The sequence below is a fragment of the Oryctolagus cuniculus genome, chromosome 16, assembly GCF_051225735.1.
Source record: "Oryctolagus cuniculus isolate XC-2025 breed Fujian yellow rabbit chromosome 16, ASM5122573v1, whole genome shotgun sequence".
Taxonomy (NCBI): Eukaryota; Metazoa; Chordata; class Mammalia; order Lagomorpha; family Leporidae; genus Oryctolagus; species Oryctolagus cuniculus.
The window spans coordinates 9330536-9350162 of NC_142882.1; the positions used below are offsets into that span (position 1 = coordinate 9330536).

Genomic DNA, 19627 nt, shown 5'->3' on the forward strand with positions numbered 1-19627 from the left:
TGCTGGTTAAGACGCCCAAGGGTTTGAGGCCCCATTCCAGCTCCCTGCTAATGCACACCCTGCTAATGTGCACCAGCGGTGATGGCCTGAGTGCTTGGGCCCCTGCCATCCGTGTGGGAGACCTGGCTGGAGCTCCTGCCTCCAGGCTTTGGCCTGGCCTGGCCCCTGCTGTTGTGGGCATTTAGGTGTTAACCGGTGGATGGGAGTTTGCTCTGTCCCTCTCAAATAAATACAAATCAGCACAGAGAATAGTACCTGAGCCTGGAGCTCAGAAAAGCAACTTCCTGGGGGGAGGGAGGGGATTTAAAGGGTCCTTAAGGGAGGAGTCCAGGGGCCGGCATTGTGGTGCAGTAGGTTAAGCCGCTGCCTGTGACACCAGCAGCCAACCTCAGAGCGCCGGTTCGAGTCCTGGCAGCCCTGCTTTGGCTGCTTGGGCCCCTGCACCCATGTGGGGGACCTGGATGGGGTTCCTGGCTCCTGGCTTTGGCCTGGCCCAGCCCTGGCTGTTGCAGATCTTTGTTGGGGGAATGATGAAAGTGGATGGAAGATCTCTGTGTCTCTGTTGCTCTTTCAAATAAGTAAATCTTGAGAGAGAGGCGCCCTGGTCAGGTGAGGCAGGTGGGGACAGGTCAGGACAGGTGGGCTAGGACAGCTGCATGCAGGTCCCTGAGGGGTGGGGAGGCAGCAGGTGAATTGGCAGCCCTGGAGCCCTTGAGTTCTTAGGGGAGCCTTGCTGGTGACCTGGCCCCTAGGCCAGGAGCAGAGTTCCCATCTGAGGGGGCGGATGGGAGGTTTGGGTCTGCCACACTGTACAGGTGCTGGTTGCTGGAGGGGACGCCCTTGTCCTTAGCTTGGTCCTTCTAGACCCTTCCTTGACTATCCCCTGGCTGTGTCCGGTGTCCCTGAGTGTCCACAGCTTCCATCCTTGTGACCCCGGTCACTGTGTTGCCCCAGCTGCCTCCCATCTAGGCTGCGAGCAGTGGGCCAAACATGGGGCTGTTGCTGCATTGTGGCCGCCCCAGTGCCTGGTGCCTGGGAAGCCCCCTGCCCCTACTTCCTGGGTTTCTCCTCTGCCCCACTGCCCTCCAGCTTTTGGACCTGATGTTATAGGATCACTGTTCTTGGGGTACAGCCCCTTCCAAAGGTCCTAACCCCAGTGACCTCCCCACTGAAGTAAGCAGGCATATAGGCTAAAATTGATTAGATTTGTGAACTGGAAGACCACGCTTTTGCCATGCCCCTGTGTGACCTCATCTCCCTACCTGGCCAGACCTGGCTGCCCACCAGCCAATCAGGTTAAAAGCCAGGACATGGTGTGGCCCGGCCCGGCTCTTCTTCCCTGGCCTCTTGCCAGGAGGGGGCTTGCTGTAGCCCTGTGCCTTTAGGGCCTTCAGGGCGCATGGCCTTCGGGCCATGTGCTCCAGGCTTCCTGGCCTAGATGCTCATCTACGTGGCTGGTTCCTGGTGCTCAGTATGAACCCAGATTTATCTCTCTCTCTTAATAAAGCTCTCACTCTCCTATGCCTCTTTCTCACTAAATAAAGGCTTAAAATGTACCATGCTGCCTCGTTTATCTGTGCCGGTATTTAGAATTCTTCTCTAAATATTAGGCAGGAACCCTCTTGGGCTTACTAATATTGGGGATTTATTAGTAAGCATATGGTGGAATCGTATGGCACCCCAAATTCCGATAGCACATGTGGCATCCCAGATAGCAATTCTGGGGAACTTTAAGGGGCCACATTTTAGTAGATTTTAGGGGGTCATGTCCGATTTCACCACCAGGCCAGAGAGAGAGTGAGTGATTGGTTTCTGGTGCACTGGTTCATTCACTCCTCAAACAGCCACAAGAGCTGGGGCCGGGACTCCAGACAGGTCTCCCTCTCGGGTGGCAGGGAGCCAGGTGCTGGAGCCATTGCTGCTGCCTTCCAGGGTGTGCATTAGTAGGGAGCTTGAATGTGGGCAGAGCTGGGACTCGGCCCAGGCACTCGGATGTGGGATGTGGGCATCCCAAGCGGCGTCTCCAGGGCTGTGCCAAGTGCCTGCCCCGTCTCTCTCTTCTTGCAAAGCCCCCAGAAGTCCATCGCGTGCCAGTGCCCTATGTCAAGGGAGGGACCCAGGGAGGCCGGTGCTGCAGGTGGTAAAGGATTCGCCCGATGGAGGGGGTGGAGTGGGCGGAGCAGTGGGCAGAGGCTGCTGGTTGCAGCAGGGGCTGTGCTGCACAGTTGGGGTGCATTTTCCTGTGTCCCAACAGGTTTTCCCAGTTAGGTTATTTGCCTCTCTGGGGACTTCCCAGCCCACCAAGCGCCCTGATAGTTCCACTGAAGGGCACAGGAGCCTCTGCTGTGGTCTGGGGGTTCAGGAGATGGAAGGGGACCTGAGACCTTGGGCAGAACATGGGGCGTTAGTTGAGGTGGCAGCCCCTCTCCGGCTCCTTGGGTGGGGCGTTTGTGCTCTGATTTGGGGGAGGGGGCGCAGGCCTGGGTTGAGGACATCTTTTGGATCAGCTCAATCCCTCTGCAGCTTGCCCGCCTCGATGTCTCCTCTGGGTTTGCAGCAGGTGTGCATTTAATTGGCGCCTTGGATGTTCAGGTATGTTCTATGGATCTGTGGCCAAGAGAAGAGATTAGGCAAGGCTAAATAGGGTTGTTCCCTGCAGGTCTCCTCAGGGCCTCTTTAGATAGTAAACTTTTTCATTGAAAGGAAGAGTGGTGGTGGGGGAGATGGCCGCTGGGGAATGAACCAGGGCTGGGCCAGGTCGGAGCCAGGAGCCTGCAACTCCATCCGGGTCTTCCACGTGGGCGGCAGGGACCCAAGCCCTTGATCCATCACTGCCTCTCAGGGAGCTGGAACTGGGAGTGGAGGGGCACCAGATGTGAATCAAGGCTTACAGTGTGCTGAGTGCCCACCTCTTGTCAGACCCCTCCCCCCTTTCTTTAAAAAAAAAATATTTATTTATTTGAAAGGTGCAGTTGCAGAGAGAGAGAGAGAGATTGTCCATCCACTGGTTCGCTCCCCAAACGGCTGCAAATGCGGACGGAGGTGCCCAGATCTGAAGCCAGAAGCCTGGACTCCACCCTACAGGCGGCCCGCCACAGCGCCCAACCCTCGTCAGACCCTTTAATCCAAGGGGTCTTCCACAAGTTCTGGGAGAATGGAATGAAAAGTATGAGGGTATCGGGGTGCCCACATTGTGTTATATAATACATGCACAATGCATATTACGAGCAGAAATAGGCACGGGTTTTGAAAACTTTTCCCCCCGCGGACACGCATGCTTTTAATGCCTTTACTTGAACTTTTGGGAGCGCCCTGGTGCACTCCTGTGGTTTCTGCAGCTTCTCCAAGCCCCTGTGGCCCAGGACGCGTCTCCCCGCTCCGGAGCCGTACAGGAAACACCGCCTAAGTGCAGAGGGGAGCGTGAATGGTGGCGTTCCAGGCAGGGAGTTCTGGCCCAAGCATCAAAGCGGGTCTCCTCGGCCTTCCCTCCACCCCCTCCCCCGCCAGGCCCGGGCCCTGAGAACGAGGCTGGCAAGCTCTCTCTGGGGTGGCCCAGCGGGGTTGCAAACTCTGAGCAGGCCAAATTAGGAGCTCACCAGGAGGCTGGCAGGGGTCAGCCCAGGCAGGAAAGGGGCTGGGCTCTTGAATGTCCGCCCCGGCCCTGGAGGGGGGGGGGCTGTCTCCTGCGGAGGCTTCCGTGGCCCCCCAGGGGTTAAGCTCAGCACAGAAGCACCGGATTCCTCCACCTCCCTTCCCCCTCGCCCCAGCCCCTCCCCCAAGCCAGACCAGGGTCACAGCAGGAGGCCGCAGATTGGCCCCGCCCTTCCAAAAGTAAACACTACAGTGCTGGCCTGGCTCCTCCGGGTCGGCCGCCAGGCCTTTGCCCAGCCCCCCTGGTCTGTCACTTTCTCCCTCCTTCCGGCCGCTGGCAGCCTCTCTGGCTGGGGGGATCCCTGGGACTTGGTCACTGAAGACCTCACCCCTAATATTTTATCGATTCTTGAAGGGTGCGGGGAGGGAGAGGAGGAAGTCGGGCTGGCTGTCCCCCAGGGCCAGCTTGCCCTGCAGTGTGCTGGCTGTTAGTACTGCTGTCGTCGTTGGCAGCAGCGCGGGAAGCTGTGGCAGAGCTGAGCGCGCACATGGTAGGCCTGCAGCCTGAGCTGGTGGCTGCCTGGAGCGCCAGCCCCTGCCCCATCTCTGCGCCCGCCCAGCAGTGGCCACCGTGGCAGGGCCGGGGTGGGGGGTGGGGAACCCTCGGGTTGTGGCAGTCTGGTTTCCTGTCCCAAAGGCCAACACTTCCCATGCAGCGCCCTGCTAATGCACACTCTGGGAGGCAGCAGGTGATGTCTCGCGCACTTGGGTTCTGGGAGACCTGGTTTGAGTTCCTGGCTCCTGACGAGCCAGGCACTCCCGTGTGGCATGTGGGCGTCCCAAGCGGCCGCGTAAGATGCTGCGCCACAAGAGCCGCCCCCAGCCTGTCCATTTTAGAGTACAATTCTGTGGTATTCCACAGACCACACGGCTTGGTCAAGATTCCGAATCGTCCCCCAAATTCCTGCTTTCCCTGTTGTTGTCCATTCGTCTCCCCATCCCAGCACCTAGCAACCATGGACCGGGTCTTTGTGCTGTGGCGTCCTGTTTTAGGGAATATGGTTGATCTATATCTGGGCATCAGAAGTATTCAGAAAAAAAAATGTGTCTGCAGTGAGGGGATGGACAGACCTTTTTCTTATTATTCCCTAAACAATACAGCGTAAAAGGTATTAATATAACATAAAAAAAATTGAACTATTGATTTGAAAGGTAGAGAGTGAAAGAGAGGAGAGAGAGAGAATCTTCCATCAGTTGGTTCACCCCCTAAATGCCTGCACCATCCAGGGCTGGGCCAGGCTGAAGGCAGCAGCTCCATCCAGGTCTCCTGCGTGGGTGTCAGGGACACGAGCACTGGAGCCGCCACTGCTGCCTCCCAGGCCACCAGCAGGGAGCTGGACCAGAGGTGGAGCAGCCCAGACGTCACACTGACTCTGCTGTGGGATGCTGGTGTGGCAGGTGGCGGTTTCCCCAGCTGTGCCGCAGCACCGGCCCCATATTCTTGGATCTATCACGTCTAATCCCAGGAGTGAAATTGCTGGGTTGTAGGGTGACTCCACGTGTAAGTTGTGAAGAGCCCCCGAACGGTTGTCCACAGCAGGTCACGTCGGGTCCTGACTCCTCCATGCCCTCGCCAACGCTTGTTATTATCTGGTGTGTAGATTCTGGCCATCCTGGGGAGTGTGACGCGATGTTGCACGTGGTTTTGCTGTGCCTTTCCCTCATGAGTGTTTTTTGGATTTATCCTTTGCCATTTTTGTTGTTGTTGTTGTTGTTGGTAACTAGCAAGATCTAGTTAGAGTGAGAATTCTGGCTCCTCCTCCTTCTCCTCTTCTTCTTCTTTTCTTTTTTTAAGATTGTATTTATTTATTTGAGAGGTAGAGTTACAGACAGTGGGAGGGAGAGACAGAGAGGTCTTCCATCCGCTGGTTCACTCCCCAAATGGCTGCAACGGCCGGAGCTGTGCTGATCCAAAGCCAGGAGCCAGGAGCTTCTTTGTGGTCTCCCATGTGGGTGCAGGGGCCCAAGCACTTGGACCATCTTCTACTGATTTCCCAGGCCACAGCAGAGAGCTGGATTGGAAGAGGAGCAGCCGGGACTAGAACCGGTGCCCGATTGGGATGCCAGCACCGCAGGTGGAGGATTAACCTACTGTATCACGGCGCTGGCCCCTCTGGGCCTCTTCTGATTAGCATGATCAGACCTCACCTGATTCCCACTGTGTGTCTTCCCAGCCCCGGCCCCAGCCCTCAGTGTCCTCTACACTCAGGGGACTGGCAGCACATCTCAGTTTCGATACTTGCCGAAGTGATGCAGTGTGCACAGGTGTCACCTGGTATCTGCAGGGGTTTGGACACCAAAGTCCACAGATGTTCATATACCCTGTCTAGATGTTGGCATTGTGGCACAGTGGGTTAAACTGCCACCTGCAGTGCCGGCATGCCATATGGGCACCAGCTGGAGTCCACGTCTGATCCAGCTCCCTGCTAACGTGCCTGGGAAGGCAGCAGAGGATGGCCCAAGTGCTTGGGTTCCTGTCACCCATGTGGGAGACCTGGAAGAAGCTCCTGGCTCCTGGCCCGGTCCTGGCCATTGTGGTCATTTGGAGAGTGAACCGGTGGATGGAAGACCTCTCTCTCACTCTATCAAATAAATAAATAAATCTCAGAAAAAGAAGAACCCCAATGTTCCTTTTTATTTTTTTACTTAAAGATTCACTTGTTTATTTGAAAGGTGAAGTTACGCATGGAGAGACAGACGTAGATTTTTGTCGGGTTTGTGCATGTGCGTGCATGGGGTTAGGGGGCTGGCCGAGCTGGGCTGTCTGGGTCTCCATCCTGCTCTCGCTGCTACAGGCTGCGGGCGAGATGCCCAGCTTCTGTCCTAGCTATTTCCGCTCTCAATGTGGATTCAGTCAATCAGCAAATATTCGACGGACACCAACTGTGTGCCAGGCTCTGCTCCAGGTGCTGGGGGGCGGGGGTGCTGTTGCGGTCCCAGTGCTTTTGGTAGAGAGGAGGCACAGACAAAGGACGGTCGGCCACCACCCTCCCCTGCGGAATCCACGGGTACCGCGTCCGTGCATCCAGTCAACCACGGATGGACAATACTGGAAAACATTTGCATCCGCACTGAACATGGACAGGTTGCTTTTTTTTCCCCTTCTTCTCAAGATGCCCTAAACAATACAGCCTAACAGCCATTTACATGCATTTACGTTCCTTAGGTGTTGTGAGCCACCCAGAGGTGAACTGAAGTGGACGGGAGGCATAGGTGTTGTGGAGCAGCGGAACAAGCTGCTGCTTAATACACTGGCACCTGTTTGGGTGCTCTACCTGTGATGCAGCTCCCTGCTGATGTGCCTGGGAGGCAGCACTGATGGCTCAAGTGCTTGTGTCCCTGCCGCCCATGTGGGACACCTGAGGTGGAGCTCCTGGCTCCTGGCGTCAGCCTGGTCCAGCCCTGGCTGTTGCAGGCATTTGGGGAGTGAACCAGTGGATGGAGGACCTTTTATCAGCATTCCGATGTAGCAGGTTAAGTTGCCACCTGCGACACTGGCCTCTCATCCAGCTTCCTGCTTATGTGCCCAGGAAAGCAGTGGAAGGTGGGCCAAGTGCTTATGCCTCTGCACACATGTGGGAGACCTGGAGGGAGCTCCTGGCTTCAGCCTGGCCCAACCATCTGCCATGGCCGTTTGGGGAGTGAACCAGCAGATGGAAGCTCGCTCTCTCTCTCTCTTTCTGTGTCTCTCCCTCTCTTTCTCTGTGACTCTGTCTTTCATATAAATAAATACATTTTTTTTTGACAGGCAGAGTGGACAGTGAGAGAGAGAGACAGAGAGAAAGGTCTGCCTTTTGCCGTTGGTTCACCCCACAATGGCCGCTACGGCCGGCGCACTGCGCTGATCCGAAGCCAGGAGCCAGGTGCTTCTCCTTGCGGATGCAGGGCCCAAGTACTTGGGCCATCCTCCACTGCACTCCCAGGCCACAGCAGAGAGCTGGATTGGAAGAGGGGCAACTGGGACAGGACCGGTGCCCCAACTGGGATTAGAATCCGGTGTGCCGGCGCCACAGGCGGAGGATTAGCCTATTGAGCCACAGCGCTGGCCAATACGTCTTAAAAATAGTTTATGGATGGGAGAGAGGTGCTTAGGCAAAAAGGGCTTTACAAGGTCTGTAGAAAAAGGTAGTAAAAGTTGTTTATTTTGGTGCCAAGATTTTTGAAATTTGTATAGTTTTTTTTAAAGGTGATTTATTTGAGAGGTAGAGAGAGGGAGGGAGGGAGGGAGAGAGAGAGAGAGAGAGAGAGAGATCTCCCATTTATCTGTTGGTTCACTCCCCAAATGCCTGCACTGGCCCCTGATAGGGCCTAAGCTGGAAGTCCAGAGCTCCTTCCAGATCTCCTGCATGGGTGCAGGGACCCAAGTACTTGAAGCCTCACGGCTGCCTCCCGCCGTGCGCACTAGCAGGGAACTGGAGCCAGGAGCCCGAGCCAGACCTTGAACCCAGGCACTCTGACGTGGGACAAGGACGTCTTAAACCACTGTGCCAGACACGAGGGCAACCCTCTGTGACATACAACTTCATTACAGGATGTGTCAACTGCAGGCATCTGGGGCGTGAACCGCGGGTGGGAGACCTGTCTTTGTCTCTCTCCACCTTTCACATAAACCAATAAGAAGGAAAACAGCAGGATGATGTCTGACGTCCCGGAGCAGGGAGGGGTCTTCAAAAGGTCACGGAAAATGTGGATTATGAAAAATGAGGCTTTTTTTTTTTTTGCTTCAAGGTGAATGTAACCTTCCCATTCCATTTTTTCCCCTATGGACTTTCGGGAGCAGCCTCATTGCCCACGCGATGGGTGGTGGCCGTGTGCAGCCTGGGGCATGCTGGGGAAAAATCTGACACTATTCAGAATTCAGAACTCCCTGGCCAGAGCCCTGCTGAGGTTTCTGGCAGGGGTGGGGGTGGGGTGGGAGGTGGGGGTGGGGGAGGTGGGGCCGGCTCCTCAGTGTAACAGATGTTGCTCAGATGTCAGCCGGGGTCAAGCCAGCCTCAGGGACATTTGGCGCCTGCCTCTCTCCCACGACCTGCAGGGGGCGGGACACCCTCCCCTACACGCCTCTGACAGCCAACTCCCAAGGCCTCTGCTCTCACAGTTGCAGTTTCTTCCTGCTGCTCGCTCACACTCACCCCCTCTTCCTCGGGGGCGGAGGGAGCGGCTGTTTGGGATCGCCAGTCCTGTGTGCCAGACGACCCCTGCAAGACCACGCGTGTACCTGCCCAGGTTGCACGCCAGTCCCTGGCCCTGCAAGGCAGGTGCGGTTGTTAGGTTGCCTGAGTAAGATGTAGGCTGACACGGGACCCCGCCTCCTGCCGGGAAAGGCTGTCTTGCATAACACAGTGACTGAGCTTGGTGAGAAGGAGGCTGCCCTGGGAGTCTCAGCACACCCCCACCCCCAGGCTGGTAGCCCTGAGCAGCTGGCTGAGCACTGGCGGCCTACTGGCTGCAGGCATGGAGACTGAGGCTGGGGCCGAATGTGGCTTCTTCTCGCGGGTCCTGTGGTCACTGGATCTTTCCTCAGGGTGTGGATAGTCGGAGCCAGGGGTTAAAGGCTGTAGGAGGCCGGCGGCACCGTGGCTCACTAGGCTAATCCTCTGCCTAGCGGCGCCGGCACACCGGGTTCTAGTCCCGATCGGGGCGCCGGATTCTGTCCCGGTTGCCCCTCTTCCAGGCCAGCTCTCTGCTGTGGCCTGGGAGTGCAGTGGAGGATGGCCCAAGTACTTGGGCCCTGCACCCGCATGGGAGATCAGGTGAAGCACCTGGCTCCTGGCTTCGGATCAGCGCCATGCACCGGCCGCAGCGCGCTGGCCGCGCCGGCCATTGGAGGGTGAACCAACGGCAAAGGAAGACCTTTCTCTCTGTCTCTCTCTCACTGTCCACTCTGCCTGTCAAAAAAAAAAAAAAAAAAAAAAAAAAAAAAAAAAAAAAAGGTTGTAGGAACAAAACCTTGCACGGGGCAAGGGATGAGGGTGCATGGTGAGTTAGAAAGATGCGTTTGACTCAAGCCAGAAGCAAATGGGGGTTCCAGGGTTACCGAGCTGTGGGCCTGGGTGTGTCCTTTGGGAAGACTGGCTTGGCCTCTGTGTCCTGGGCATCCCCTGGGAGTACGAGCCCTACCCCTCTCAAATGGGCCTTGCAGAGCGTGTCGTCCACTTCCAAAAAACGTTAAATTGGGGCCGGCCTGGTGGTGCGGCAGGTTAAGCTACCGCCTGTGATGTTGGCATCCTGAAGGCTCCTCTGTCCATACAGCTCCCTGCAGATGCAGTGGGAGTTGGCCCAGCTGCTCAGGTCCCGCCATGCATGTGAGAGACCTGGTGGGCGTTCCAAGCTCCTGGCTTCTGCCTGGCCCAGCCTTAGCTGTTGTAGGTGTTTGGGGGAGTGAACCAGCAAATGGAAGATCTCTGTCTTTCAAATAAATAAAATAAATATATCTTTAAAAAGGTTAAGTTTATTTTGGTGCAAAAAATATCAAAATTTATGCAGGTTTTTTTCAGAATATGCATTTTCTTTTTTAAACACTATTTAAAAAGGATTTATTTATTTAAGTGAAAGGCAGAGTTACAGAGAGAGAGGAAGACACACACACAGAGCGAGTGCGAGAGTGAGAGAGATTGATCATACGTCCACTAGTTTACCTCCCAGATGGTCACAATGGCCTGAGCTGGGCCAGACTGAAGCTAGGAGCTTCTTCCAGGTCTCCCATGTGGGTGGCCCGGGGTCCAAGCAGGGAGCTGGATCGGAAGAGGAGCAGCCGGGACTCCACCCAGCACCCATTTGGGATGCTGGCTTCCTAGGCTGCGGCTTTCCCTGCTACTGCATAGCGCCAGCCCAGGATTATGCATTTTCTGAGAGTTTTGTGTAGGCTTCCTTCTATGCAAGGATTTCAAGAATCCCCCTCCCCCACTGCATTCAAGTTAGCTTTCAATTTTGCACAGACCTCTTGAGTTTTCTTGATCACACACATATGTGGGAATTCAACCAAATCAAAAGAGCACTCCTGACTCACTGTTCACCCCCTCCCCCTCCAAATAACTTTACCCTCAAACGTTGCCCTCTGTTTACTCCCAGGATGCTCATGATGGCTGTGGCTGGGCTGAGAGCAGGGAATTCAGTCCAGGTCTCCCATGTGGGTGACTCAGTGCTTGAAGCATCGCCGCTGCCTGCCAGGCTCTGTTGTGGGCGGGCTCTGGACTGAGGCACCTGGATATTGAACGTGGGCATCTGAGCCGGTGTCTTGACCACTGCCCAAGTGCTGGCCTCAAAGCGGTTTTCTCTTCGAAAGATTTATGTACTTGAAAGAAAGAGCAACACACACACACACACACACACACACAGAGAGAGAGAGAGAGAGAGAGAGAGAGAGAGAGGGAGATCGAGGTCTTCCATCCACTGGTTCATTCCCCAGATGGACACAACAGCTGGGGCTGGGCCAGGCTGAAGCCAAGAGCAAGGAACCTCACTGGAGCTCCCCCGTGGGCAGTGAGGCTCTGAAAACCTGGGCCATCAGTGCCTTCCAGTGTGCTTTAGCAGGGAGCTGCAGAGTCAGGACTGGCACCCGGATGCTCTGCTGTGAGATGCAGGCATCCCGAGTGCTGTCTTAACCGCTGAGCTAAGCACTTGCCCTGGATTCAGGTCGCACCGGAGGAGCCCCAGGCACAGGAATAGATCATCTTACTTGGGGTTACGCAGCTCAACCAGTGGCAGGGTTGGCGTCGGCACAACACGGCAGTTAACTCACAGCCAGCATGGAGTAGGAACCTGGTTCTGCCCCTCACCGGCTGTGCCCCAGTTTCCTCCTCTGCAAAATGGGTCTAGGAAAGGTACCTACTTGAGGATGCCGTGAGAGTTAAATGACACGTGTGTGATGCATACCCGTGTGTGGTGCAGGGGGTTAAGTTGACATCTGCTATAGGAACACATCCTGATATTTGTTAATATTTACCATAAAATTTGCTTATACATATGTTCAAAACTTTGCATAGTTTCTGGTTTGTTAAAAGTTGATTATGTTTCAGAAATATTCAAATAATATGAGATTATTTGTCTATTGAATTTCAGTTTTCACCAATCTTTTAAGTAGTCACATATTTCTATACGGTGTAAAGAAGAGCAAATGCCTCTAATAAATCATAGCCTTTCTTTCTTTCTTTTTTTTTAAATCGTCATCAAGATTGTGTTTTAAACCAAGGCACTGCAATTGGAGTGGAAGTTTGAACCAGAGGAATCCTGCCACCTAGTGGTTCTGGGGTGAATAGCCTGTAGAATTTGCAACGTTAACTCATACCAGGGTTCTTTTTTTTTTAATATTTATTTTTATTTATTTGAAAGATAGAGTTACAGGGAGAGGCAGAGACAGAGAGAGAGAGGTCTTCCATCCGCTGGTTCACTCCCCAATTGGCCGCAACGGTTGGAGCTGTGCTGATCCAAAGCCAGGAGCCAGGAGCTTCTTTGGGTCTCCCACACGGGTGCAGGGGCCCAAGGACTTGGGCCATCTTCTACTGCTTTCCCAGGCCACAGCAAAGAGCTGGATGGGAAGAGGAGCAGCCAGGACTAGAACCAGTGCCTATATAGGATGCCGGTGCTTCAGGCCAGGGCGTTAACCTGCTGCACCACAGTGCCGGCCCCCATACCAAGGTTCTTAATGAGTTCATAGAGAAATGGGATTTAAAAATAAATTGTTTGGGGGGGGGCCTCTGGCATTGTGGCACAGTGAGTTAAGCCACCACCTCTGATTCCAGCATCTTATACCCCTGTCACCACGTGGGAGACCCGAATGGAGTGCCTGGCTCCTGGCTTCAGCCTCCACCACATCTGACTGTTGCGGCCATCTGGGGAGTGAACCAGCAGACGGATTGCTCTCTCTGTCAAGCTGCCTTTCAAATACATCTGACAAAAAGGGATCTGTTTAGGGCAGGCTTTTGTCCCGGCAAGCTTGCTTGCCCATGGGCTGTGCACTGGCTGGGGACGGCACTGGGTCAGTTTGATTGCCTGGGGTACGAGTGGGCTGTGAGTGGTGCTTCCAGGACAAGGGTGGTGGGAGCCAGTAGCTCCAGAACTTGTGGAGATTTGAAAAGCACAGTGACAGCAGCCAGAATTCACTCTGCGATGTATCCTCCACGTGTGCCTGCAACTCTGAAGCACATCACTAATAAAGCACCCCTCCCCCTCCCCGCCCTCCCCCTCACCGCACCCAAGTCTTTTCTGGGCCTCGGCTCTGTGTTCACAGCTGAGTTCTTTTAGCTGTTATTCTTTGTTTTGATAACTTTTAAATCTTGAAATAGTTTAAGATGCACAAGAAATTGCAAGAATGGCGCAGTGTTCCCACACGCTATTTCCCCATGACGGTACCATCAACACTGAAGTCCACCATCAAAACCAGCATGGAGCTGGCATCTGGACCCACGGTCCTGTGCCTGCAGATCCAACCAACTGCACATGGAAAATACTAGAAATATATGTTTGAGCGGCTGGTGCTGTGGCACAGCAGGTTAAGCCATCCCCTGCTATGCTGGCATCCCATCTGGGCACCGGTTAGAGTCCCGGCTGCTCCACTTCCAATCCATCTTCCTGCTAATGCACCTAGGAAAGCAGTGGAAGATGGCCCAAGTGCTTGGACCCCTGTCATCCACATGGGAGACCTGGATGGAATTGTTGGCTTCTGGCTTCGGCCTGGCCCAACCCCAGCTGTTGTGACCATTTGGGTAGTGAACTGGTGGATGGAAGATCTCTCTCTGTATCTCTATAAACTCTGCCTTTCAAATCAATCAATCAGAGCAACAAATAACAGGAATCGCGCCTGGGCTACCAATCTCTGTTGAGCGAAGCCACAAAGGAGAGTGCAGTTCCACAGTCGCCCACCAGGAGCCGCTGTTCCCAAGTCGAGGCCCCCAGCAGGAACTGAGTCCTGGTTCATCCAGGAGCCTGGGGCAGGCTGCACAGTCCCGTCCCCACCCCACCCCCCCCCCCCCCCCCGCCCCGCCCCGGCTCCCAATCGGCCCTGCAGCCCGGTCCTTCAGAGGCCACCTTCCAGATCTTTCCTACAAGCAGCACTGACCCTGTGCCTCCATCAGGCTCCCAGACCTCCAGACGTAGCCATGCTGACACCTAACCCCCGGGGCTGTGCACCAGCTATTGCCTGTGCCTGGCGTGCCTTGGCCTCTGGGTGCGGATGTTGGCTGGGGGAACCCGCCCCGTACTTAGGTCACCCACCGCCCCTGCCCACCTGCTTCATTGTTTTCTGCCTCGGTTTCCCCGGATGGGTCAGCTGGACAGAGAGTGTGTTCGGGGCAAAGAATTCAAGGACATGGGGAGTCACAGGGAGCGCTGGAGCAGCAGAGACTCCAGGTGCCAGGAGCGCCCTCCTTCTGCCTCTGATATTTCTAGACATCTTTAGGGCACCAGCCTTTGAGATCACAGCTTTGTCCAGCCCGGCTCCCCCCTTGCTGGAACCCCTGGTGGTGGCCAGGCCGGCAGATTCTCCCCTCCTGGAGGGGCTGTTGGCTCTACGGCGATCGCCCTGAGCCCTGGGCCAGCCTACAGCACCTGCTCCCTGGGCAGACACCAGGTGTGAGGGGGGGACGGCCCTGGTGGCCCAGCCACGAGCTGCAGACAGCTCCTCCCCAAGAGCTCCCTCCGCGGAAGCGCCAGTGACTCCCTCCACCACTCCCTCCACCGCGGAGGGGTTGGGAGGCCCCTGGGGCTGCCGTGGCTCATGCAGGACTCGCCGGGGAGAGACAGCAGCTGGCAGGAGGTGAGCCCCACAAGCAGGTCGAGGCCCAGCGTACGGGGGGCCGGGGACCTGCACCCAGCACCGCCTCGCCCTGCCCGACGGCCCAGCCTCTCTCATGCACTGGGCCGCTTCTGCTCTGTAGCCCCCGCCCCATGTCTCCCCCTGTCTCTGGTCCTGTCTCTGGCCCTCCCTCTCTGTCTCTCTCCAGGTCTCCCTGTCCACGTGTCGTTCTTTCTCCCTCGTCGCCCACCTCCTCCTCCTCCTGCACCCCAGGCTCCTACTTCCGGCCGGGGCTCCCTAGCTCAGCGGGTGTAGCCCCCCACCCAGGTCCCCAGCTCGGCTCTCCATAGGGAAGTGTGCCCCGGCCGGCCGCAGCCCTGCCGGTACGGATTGAACGACGGAAGGGCAGGGTCCACGCAGCTCTGGAAATCCGGGTCAGACCCCTGGCCCCTTTGTGTGGGAGCCTGGGACTGCAGTGGAGGTCTGGCGGTCTCTGGAGACGGCCGCTTGGGGACCAGGGACATGGGGTGGTTCTAGGAGCTGCTACTCCTGGGGTCAGCTGTGGGCAGCACAGGGGAGGCTTCCTTTCATTGGGTTGAGGTGTAGGCCTGTGAGGGTTGGTTCTCAGGGTCTGGCATTGTTTGAAAGATTGATAGATTTATTTGAAAGGCAGAGAGAGAGAGAGAGAGACAGAGAGAGAGACAGAGAGAGAGACTATGAATCTTCCATCCACTGCCTCACTTCCCCAAATGCCGTTGGGCCAGGCCAAGCCAGGAGCCAGGAGCCCCATCTGGGGGGCTCCCGTGTGAGCAGCAGGGACCCAGGCTCTTGAGCCCTTGCTGCTGGCTCTTCCTGTGCCCCTCAGCAGGGAGCTGGAGTTGGAAGCAGAGCTGGGATTTGGACCCAGGCACTCTACTGTAGGGGGCAGGTGTCCCAACTGCCGAGGGAAAGGCCTGCTCCTGTGGGAACTTGGCCATGGCCAAATGTGCCCTGGGGGTGGGGGGGAGGCGGCTGGAGTAGGGGAGGCTGCCTGGGGGTTCTGGGGTGGAACAGGCAGGGGCAGAGTCGGGATCGCAGATGTTTCCTCCCCTTGTGGAGTGAGACTCATTCCAGAAGCATTTAGCAAGCACCTACTATGTGCCAGGCCTGTGAGGATACATCAGAGAGAAGAAACACAGGCCTCCCGGGAGAGACTTCAGCCAGATCATCACATAAATGAGTGTAAAATTACTGTGATACGGGGGCCTGTGTTGGGTCTAAGCTGCCGCCAGTGACCCCATAATCCCATATAGGCGCTGGTTTGTGCCCTGGCTGCTCCGCTTCCAATCCAGCTCCCTGCTAATGCGCCTGGGCAAAACAGCAGAAGATGGCCCAAGTGTTTGGGCCCCTGCCACTCACACGGGAGACCCAGAAGGAGTTCCTGGCTCCTGGCTTCAGCCTGGCCCAGTGCTGGCTGTTGTAGCCATGGGGAGTGAACCAGCAGATGGGAGAGCTCTCTCTCTGTGTCTCTCTTTCTCTCTCTCTCTGTAGTTCTGACTTTCAAAATAAATATATGAATCTTAAAAAATTACTATGATACTAAATGCTAAGGAGCAGAGATACCTGGTTTTCAGTAGGCCCATAACAGAGGCTCCTGACTTGTCTTGGGGGCCGGGGAAGACTTCCCAGAGCAGTTGTGATCAGAGGATGAGAGTGGGCAGAGTAGGGGGAGGAGGAAGCGCATTCCAGCCAGCAGGGCTGGGTGTGCAAAGGGCCTGTGGTGAGCTGGACAGGTGGCAGGCCAGCCCGGCTGGAGCATGGCCTGGGAACATGTGGACCTCGGGGATGGGGTGAGGGAGTGTGGTCTTGGTCTGCTTGGGGTTTGCAGCAGGAAAGTGGAGTAATCTGATTTGTGTGGTGAAAAGATCCCTCGGGCAGATAATAAATTTCGGTAAAGTGCGTAGCACAGGCAGACCCAGGTGCCCAGGAAGGGCTGGGGTGATGTTAGAGAGCATTTTGGGGGATCCAGGGTGGGTAGTGGTCAGAGAATCCATTCCTGTCGTCACAGGTGCCCAGGGATGTGGCTCGCACCTGTCCATCTAGGAGTTATGGTGTTTTCCAGGCTTGGGGTGCAGGCTGGAAAAGTGAGGGATCCTTTTTTTTTTAAGAGAGAACTCCCATCCAGGCCTCCCATGTGTGTGGCAGGATCCCAAGTACTTGATCCCGTACTGCTGCCTCCCAGGGTGTGTATTAGCAGGGAGCTGGAGTCAGGAGCCGGAACTGGGACTCGAACCCAGGCACTCCGAGGTCGTAACTGCTCCGCTGAGTGCCCACTCATCGCTGTTGAGACCCTCCCAGCTGAGGTCTGAGCCGGTGCGGGGGCTGTGCTCAAGGTACCTCCAAGCTTCCTTCCTTTGGGGCCAGCTGCCCTCACTGCTTCCTGGCCACACTGCTGAGGCCTGGGTGGGGACCTTGAGCTTCCGCAGGGCTGCCGGACCACAGCGGGCTGGGCTCAGGCACATCCGGTCCTGGGGTGCCCAGGGTTGGGGGGAGGGGATCTGAGAGGTTGGAGCTGGAGAGAGAGAGAGACAGACCTCTCGGCCCAAGGCCTGGGATGCTGCTTGTTCTGCGCCAAGTGCCAGGAGGTCAACACCCAGGGTGGGCTCAGCCTGGCTGGGGGCTCCCATCTGGGGGTCCTCGCTGGAACATGCACGGTTTGCTGACGACTGAACACCTGCTGCATTTGTAGCCTGCACCGGCACCTACCTTACCTGTTCAACCCTTGTCCCAGGCTTGTGCCTACTGCACAGTTGGATAGACTGAGGCTCAGAGGAAGGAAGACGAGGCACTTATCCGAATGTGGTCGCGGGAGGGGGCTCCGGACAGCCCTGCCCGCCCCCGCTTCCTGCCTGTGAACCTGTTCCTGGTGCCAGGGACTCCACAGCTGGCTGTGCTGGCTGGGCACAGGAGGCACTGGCAGCTTCCGGTCTCTGCCCAGAGCCCCGGGTGGGCGGGGGTGGAGGGGCTGGCCGCAGGTCCCAGAGGGCTTTGCTTTTTCCTTCTTGCAATCTGAGCTGCCGCAGAGGCCTCTCGGTTTTAGAGACTGGTTTCGCTGGGGGCTTTTAAGAGGCAGGGGCTCGCTCAGAGCGAGAGTGCAGGGCCCCAGGATTCCACCGGCTTGCCCTGGGTCCGTGGGAGTGTGGGCTCTTGGGGTTCTGAAGCCCTTCCGAGGAAGCGCTGGGCTGTCGAGGGCCGTGGGAACAGCCATGGTGGGACCTGAGTCACAGCTGGGGGAGAGGCTCCATCCTGGTCCCCCTGAGTCTGGGCCGAGAAGGTAGACAGCAGGACCTGGACCCAGAGTGGTGGGTTTCTGATTCCTTTCTTGCTCACCTCCTGGGCGGGCAGCTCATTACCTGTCAAGGCAAGCTCTGCTGGGTTAGTGAGCTGGAATTCTGTTTTTTGAAAAAGGAACCATTCAGGCCGGCGCCGCGGCTCACTAGACTAATCCTCCGCCTTGCGGTGCCGGCACACTGGGTTCTAGTCCCGGTCGGGGTGCCGGTTCTGTCCTGGTTGCTCCTCTTCCAGGTCAGCTCTCTGCTGTGGCCAGGGAGTGCAGTGGAGGATGGCCCAGGTGCTTGGGCCCTGCACCCCATGGGAGACCAGGAGAAGCACCTGGCTCCTGCCATCAGATCAGCGTGGTGCGCCAGCCGCAGCGCGCTGGCCGCGGCGGCCATTGGAGGGTGAACCAACAGCAAAAAGGAAGACTTTTCTCTCTGTCTCTCTCTCTCTCACTGTCCACTCTGCCTGTGAAAAAATTAAAAAAAAAAAGAAAAAGGAACCATTCAGAATTTCATAATTCATCATCTTTTTACATTTTTAGTTATTTATGAGAGAGAGAGAGAGCTTCCATCTGCTGGTTCTCTCTGCAAATGTCTGCTATGCTGAGATACTGGAGTCCCAGTGGCTGTGCCAAATACCTGTGCCTATTTTTTGTATGTGTTTTGTTGGATATCCAATAACTGTGCACATGTGTAGGGTACAGTGTGATAATCTGATACATGTACAACAATGTATGATGGCCAAATCAGGGTGATTATCTTTGTCATCCCCATAAACATTTATCCTTTCTTTGTATTGGGAAAATTTGAACTCTTCTTTTCTTGTTCTTTTTTTTTTTTTAAAGAAACATTTATTTATTTGAAAAGCAGAGTTACTGAGAGGAAGAGAGAGAGAGAGAGAGAGAGATATCTTTCATCTGTTTTTTTTTCCCCCCAAATGGCCACAACAGCCAGGGCTGAGCCAGGCCCAAGCTAGGAGCCAGGAGCTCCATCTTGGTCTCCCATGCAGGTGCAGGGGCTCCAGCACTTGGGCCATCCTCTGCTGCTTCTCCAGGTGCATTAGCAGGGAGCTGGATCGGAAGTGGAGCAGCCAGGACTCGGACTGGCACCCATATGGGATGCTGGCGTCACAGGTAGCAGCTTAACCCACTACGCCACCGCGCCGGCCCCAGGACCCGGGGCCTTGTTCCTCCCACTAGTTACCTTAACCTCCCTCTGCCTGCCTTCCCCTTCCTCAGCCTTGTGACCACTGTTCTGTTCTCTGTGATTATGGAACCCATTTTTTTTTTTTTTTTTTTTTTTAGTGAGCTGGGAGTCTCAGAATCTCCTTTCAGAGGCTGGTGGGCACCTGCACCTCCGCCCCCGTCCCTTTGCCAGGCCTGCATAGAGCACACACGTCCTTCCACCCAAAAGTTTCCCTCCTGTATTTATCTGAGTGCCTGTTCTGGGGATCTGTGGATGTGGGAGTCACAGCCAGAAAAGCCACTGCTGGGGCGGTGCAATTCTACCAGGCCCTGCAACCCCAGAGGAGGGTCCTGGTTTGATTCCTCATTGGAGTCAATCTGGTGGGCTTCCTGCAGGAGGAGAGACCTGAGTGGCATCCTGGGGGAATGGATATGATTTGGCTGGGTCGAAAGGTGTGGGAAGACTTCCGGCAGAGGGAATGGCATGTGGGGAGACGGAGATGAAAGATGGCCTAGGAGGCTGGAGTGGTGGTTGAGGAGGAGTGTGGGCCCTGCTGAGGCCAGGAAACAGAACTAGGTGTGCAGCACCCAGGGCACGGGCGAGAGAAACTCCGGACAGGGCAAGAGTCTGGCTTTGCCAGGGAGCAGCCCCCCCCCCCCCCGGAGTAGGGAACGCCCAGCTCACCGCAGCCTTGCCGGCACTGGGTTTGATCACTTTTTCAATCTTTGCCGATTTCAGTGGG

At 56.1% G+C, this 19627-nt stretch overlaps 1 long non-coding RNA gene across 1 annotated transcript; it reads right to left on the minus strand.

The window, feature by feature from the left end:
- Positions 1 to 3244: 3244 nt before the first annotated feature.
- LOC149121459 (uncharacterized) lies at positions 3245 to 3771 on the minus strand. The gene is made up of 2 exons (XR_016222588.1): positions 3597 to 3771; positions 3245 to 3402 (listed from the first exon to the last, which is right to left on the minus strand). It is a non-coding gene; the product is annotated as an uncharacterized LOC149121459 (long non-coding RNA).
- Positions 3772 to 19627: the final 15856 nt, after the last annotated feature.